Genomic DNA, 5,815 nt, shown 5'->3' on the forward strand with positions numbered 1-5,815 from the left:
TGGTACATCTTAGCATGTCACTTTCAAGACAAATCTAATGCTGTTGCAGTAAAAGACGTTAACCAAGTTTCCTTAGTGCCTACTTACAAAAAAGATGGAAAGTTTGCAGGATCTCATCTTCAGGCTAGATGTGCAGCTTTTAAAACTGCGGGGAAGTAATGGTTTTTAGGATAATACTGTAAACAACATAACAAGTTGAGTCCAGAGGAAGGCCACCAAGATGCTCAAAAGGCTGGATCACCTCTCCTATGGAGACAAGCTGACAGATGGGGTTGTTCAGGCTGGAGAGAATGCTCAGGTGAGTATTCAGGTGAGACCTTAGAGCAGCTTCCAGTACTTAAAGGGGGCCTACAAGAAATCTGGAGAAGGACTTTTAACAAGGGCATGTAGTGATAGGACAAGAAGTCATGGCTTTAGGCTGAAAAGAGGGGAGCTTTAGATCTGATACTAGGAAGCAGTTCTTCCTTGTGAGGGTGGTGAGGCAGTGGCACAGGTTGGCCAGAGAAGCTGTGGCTGCTTCATCCCTGGCAGTGTTCAAGGCCAAGTAGGAAGGGGGCTTGGAGAAACCTGGTCTGGTGGAAGGTGTCCCTGCCCATGGCAGGGGATTGGAACTGGATGAGCTTTAAGGTTCCTTCCAAACCAAACTATTCTGTGATTCTAAGTTACACTTGGTACAAGTGAATTTGCATATAGTGCTGGGAGAACAAAGCGTTAATATAAGGTTATGTAGCAGTTAGTGCTATTTGCATTGTCATAGCTGCATGCTTCCATCTGCTCTGCAGTGTGGAAAGTCACAACTGCAGCATTTACGCCGTGCTTGTTATCTTACAGTCTAGAATAACATGCTGTAATTAAGGGATTAAAAAAAAAACCTTTATCACTTTCTTCATGTGTTACCCCATGAATAATACTGTCTACTAATATACACTCTGAAGAACCTTTTTGTTAGCAACTGCTGCAGCTCATTCTTCAGTGACTCAATGAGAAACTAAACATGAGCCGGCAGCGTGCTCTTGCAGCATGGAAAGCCAACCGTATGCTGGGCTGTATCAAAAGAAGCGTGACCAGCAGGTCGAAGGAGGTGATCCTGCCCCTCTACTCTCCTCTCGTGAGACCTCACTTGGAGTACTGTGTGCAGTTCTGGTGTCCTCAACATAAAAAGGACATGGAACTGTTGGAACAAGTCCAGAGGGGGCCACGAGAATGATCAGGGGTCTGGAGCACCTCCCATATGAAGATAGGCTGAGAAAGTTGGGGCTGTTCAGCCTGGAGAAGAGAAGGCTGCATGGAGACCTCATAGCAGCCTTCCAGTATCTGAAGGGGGCCTACAAGGGTGCTGGAGAGGGACTCCTCATTAGGGACTGTAGTGACAGGACAAGGGGTAACAGGTTAAAACTTAAACAGGGGAAGTTTAGATTGGATATAAGGAATAAGTTCTTTACTGTAAGGGTGGTGAGGCACCGGAATGGGTTGCCCAGGGAAGTTGTGAATGCTCCACCCCTGGTGGTGTTCAAGGCCAGGTTGGACAGAGCCTTGGATGACATGGTTTAGTGTGAGGTGTCCCTGCCCATGGCAGGTGGGTTGGAACTTAAGGTCCTTTCCAACCCTAACTATTCTATGATTCTGTGATTCTATGACCTTGCACTGTTCCTGTGTTTAAAGTGCATAGTGGACAACCCAGCTGCCACTGAGGCCACAGGAACAGAACCTAGACTTCTGCTTTGTGTAGCTGAGCATTTGAAAATCATTTTTGGTTTAGGGTTTGTGGATTTCTCAGGCTCCTCAGATAACTGGAAATGGAGTTGCAGTGATAAGGCAAAACACGTTCACATTCAGTGTGAGTCCATACATGTGGTGTTCAGGTACTGTGGGAGTTCATCTATATTAAACTTCAACCTATGCATGTCAAAGGGCCTCTACACTAGGAGGTCCATACCACTATATGAAATTTGTTAGGGCACAAAAATTAACATCCCATGAGAACTATAGCCTTTATTTTAATATAAACTCACATATTTAAAATTGCATATCTAGAGATATTTATCTATGGATGTAAATATTTACATATTTCACTATATGCTGTCTTGTAGATCCTCTCTTTAGTAGAGTTAGTAAGTTAAAAGTCTTAGAGAATATAACTATACCACTGTGGCAGCAGACAAAAGTTTGTGCTGCTCTAGACAGGCCTTAAAAAGAAAACTCCTCTGTAGGTGGTCTTAGTGATAGGGCAGCATAATGAAGTGGGCAGCACTTCCTTAAAGGTCTTTCCTGTGAGGAGAAGAGGAAAGGTAAAAACTGAAGGCTGGAACATCCCGATATATCTCAAACGCTGCTCCTGGGTAACAAATGGAATCTTACACCAGAGCAAAATAACGTGCCTGCATAAAACAAAACACACAGCCCATACAAACCCATGCAGCCAAGTCAAACCTCTTCACAAACTTGGTCACATAAACAGTTTGCATGTGCAGGCTGATCAGGTAGTGTCTGTCCTTCCACTGAGTGCTGTAACATTGGCCTAAAAGCATGAAACCGCCATTAATGCCAGTATTGTGGCCTCTGGCCAAACCAGCTGTAGTATAACTGTGTGCTTGTGCATGACCACGACTGAATCTGTATTGGTGGTCATCTGACAACGTCTGCATCACTCACTGCTGGCTAAACCAGCCCAGGACCCTTGGACTGTCTGTATGTGACAGAAGAATTCTCTTTACTAGTAATATTCCAAATTCACGGCAGGCAAACTTGAAGTTGCACAAACCCACTTACCCTCCTGTAGTAAATCTGCATTGGCTTTGCATCTGCTTTGCATAGAGTTCAATGCCAGGAAAAGCCACAGGAAAATTAACTCTTGTCTCAGCTTGTCTGACACTCTGTTAACAGGGAAAGCTCACTATTCTTCTTGAGGCTGGAGCTGTATTTTACATTCCCCCCCCCCCCCCCCGCAACTGCTGATGGGTGCTGAAAGCTCATATATTCTCAAAGTTTAAATGTCACTAGATTTATTGTATACTGTTTATAATTGGGCAAATCAGAGTACTGTCAGTATGTGGCTGACGGGATCATACTTGGCCTAGTGCTTGATATCAGAAGGAAAGCAACCTGGCAGAGTAGGGAGCTGTGACTGGTGATTTGCCCTGAGATCCATATCCACAGAGGATCCAGAAGACTTGGACAGGAATATTTTAATGCAAATGTGAGGAAGCCTTTGAATTGATGAATATGCTTTAACTTAACAAGCGTATTTAGCCATAGCACACTGAAGTGGTTTTTGGATTTGAGGACATACATCTTCTTTGCCTGTGTTCAGAATCCACTGTGCAAATTGCACTGCTGAAATAAGCACTAAAATGAAGTCAGTAACTCAAAACAGCACTTCCACAAAATCTAGCATTGCTTGTGTTGACTTTTCACTAGCTTTTGTATTGCTGCAGTGTATGGGTTGGAACTTAATGGTTTGATCAGCTCGTTTATTTCAACTTGTTTTCAAACGTCTTCACACATAAACCTCAGAAGATATGTCTAAGCAAAATTTAATTAGAGCAAACAATTTTTTAATAGACATTTATAAGCAAATCTGTGCACAAAAACTGAAATAATCACCAAACTTTTCATTCTTTTTTCCAGAACCCTAACAATTCCTTTTCCCTTCCCAGGACACAGAGAATGTTTGTTTGCACATTTCATTGAGATCACATGGAGATATGACAATTCAAGCTACCACTGGGACCTGAAATTTTCACAGAGAAGGTTCTACCACAGGCAGCTGCTCTCCAGACATGCTTCTGATGCCAGCTGTGACTGTGTGGGTTTAAGGACAAGCAGCTTCTCCCCATACAAAGCCTTGTAGATGAGAACAAACCGTCAAAGCTGTGTGTGGAGCACCAGTGCTATGTGCAGAACTGGGCAAGTTTTCCTGTTAGGCAGGCATTTTCCCACTGCACGAGGAAGAACCACAACACTCAAAGCAGTTTTCCTAGAGGGGGGAAAATACGCAAGTGAGATCTGGCCATCCTGAAATTGCTGATCAGGGCGTTTACCTCAGTCACCAAACATCTGCATTCAAATCCTTTCTTTGCCTCTCTCACACCACAGATGGGAATGTGGGTTTCCCACATCCCGAGCTTGTGGTTTTACCACCAGGCTACTTGTTCTTTGAAAGCAGGTCTCTCTTTTGGTTTTTACATCTGCTCATGTGAGGTAACCTACTTAATAAGCAAACTGAATCACCCCGGTTTAAGTCTAATTTGCGAGATGATTTCATGTTATATCGTCACATGTATTTTTGCAAGAGTCTTTTTTAATGAGGCTGTTGGGAAACAATCTAATAACATTAAACACACACACACAAATGACCAGGTTACTAACACCTAAATTCCTGTGATAGGAGAAATGGGGATCATAAGTTTCCCAGTTTCATTTTCTGCACTATTCACAATGATATACACCAACCCGTGGCCCAGGAGTACCCCTACAGAAGCTCCCATCAGAGCCCACAGGACTTGTCACTGATTTCAATGACAGAAACAACTCGTTTCAAGAACACAGGAAAAGCTTGTCTGACCTTTTGCAGTGTCTGCCTGAAGAGACACCATTTTTTTCACAGAACAGCTCAAAGATGTGTTTGTTTTCCACCCAAGTCTTAACACCCCATTGTGAGGGAGTAGTCCCGAACACCCCCACAGGGGCTTTGGCTCACTGAGGTGAATTCATCACAAGAACACACTTTCTACATCAGACAGCGCAGCCCCAGAGGGTTAATGCCTTGAATGCTCAGCTGGATGCAGCCGGAAAGCAGAGCCCCTTAGATGCACATTCAGAATGAGAGGAGCTGGAAGCTGTCACACGCCACTGCTGAGAATAACGCTCCGGCCTCTTAAATTAAAACTTTTGCACACCAGATGTGTAGACACGACATGTTTATTTTTGACCTTCCAATTTAAGGAGGGAAACCGGCCAAATTAATCCCTTGTGTGAGCCAATCGGCATCACTGCAGTTACCCTCGGAGTAAGCTTTGTAAGGAACAAGGTTCGCAACCTTTGTCTGAGACCTGGCAACGTGTTTCAAACAGCTCTTAGTGCTTGGGATGTAACACAGGCACATAAATGACACTGTAGTACGCCAATCGACATGAAAGCCTTTCAATTACAGGGAACTATGGTTTTGGCCTTTTTACAAGAGAAGAGGCTTCACTATGAAGTTGTTAATTTGCTTTTAACACCCCCCCCCCCCCCCCCCCCCCCCCAATTCCCCCGTGTTCATTAACTTTCACACACAGCATCCCGGTACCTATTACTAAAGCTTTAGCATCCTATTTAGAAACGGGCAAAAGCAGCACAACTTTAACGGGCTCCTAACTTTCGCAGCCATTCCGCAAGGCCTCGGCTGACACCGTCGTGCCCGGCTACGGCCAAGAATGCTTCTCAGGTGAAGCCAGGCACTGCCTTTCACCGCCCGGCCGTCACCATGAACCGGCGGGGCCGCCGCTCAACCTCCTTCCCTCAGCACTAAGGAGCTGAGGCGGTGCGCGCCGCGTCCCCGCCGGCGATGAGGGAGGGGAAATGGCGAGGAAGCGCTGGAATTGTACTTATTTCCCTTCGCCCGCCTCGAACGCGCACTTCCCGAACGAGCGCTCCCTCACGCTGCAACACAAACCGCCTCCTCCGAGCCCCCCTTTACCGGTGCCCGCAACGGGCAGCCCCAACCCCACCCTCCTCCTTCCGCGCCGCCACAACCGGCCGCGACAGGGGGAGGAGGAGGAGGAGGAGGAGGAGGGAGGGGCCGCCGCTGCCGCAAGGGGCGGGGGAGCGCGGA

At 46.0% G+C, this 5,815-nt stretch overlaps 1 long non-coding RNA gene across 2 annotated transcripts in view; it reads left to right on the forward strand.

Moving 5' to 3' along the window:
* LOC133215890 (uncharacterized) overlaps positions 1-4,900 on the forward strand; it is a 37,287-nt gene extending 32,387 nt beyond the window's left edge. For both annotated transcript variants that reach the window (XR_009726511.1, XR_009726509.1), the window contains exon 2: positions 3,657-4,900. This is a non-coding gene — a long non-coding RNA (uncharacterized LOC133215890). The remainder of the gene's footprint in view (positions 1-3,656) is intronic.
* Positions 4,901-5,815: the final 915 nt, after the last annotated feature.

This window comes from Neopsephotus bourkii, unplaced genomic scaffold, assembly GCF_033783945.1.
Source record: "Neopsephotus bourkii isolate Nb327-2 ecotype Australia unplaced genomic scaffold, CSIRO-AGI_Nbou_v1 NB_107, whole genome shotgun sequence".
Lineage (NCBI taxonomy): Eukaryota > Metazoa > Chordata > Aves > Psittaciformes > Psittacidae > Neopsephotus > Neopsephotus bourkii.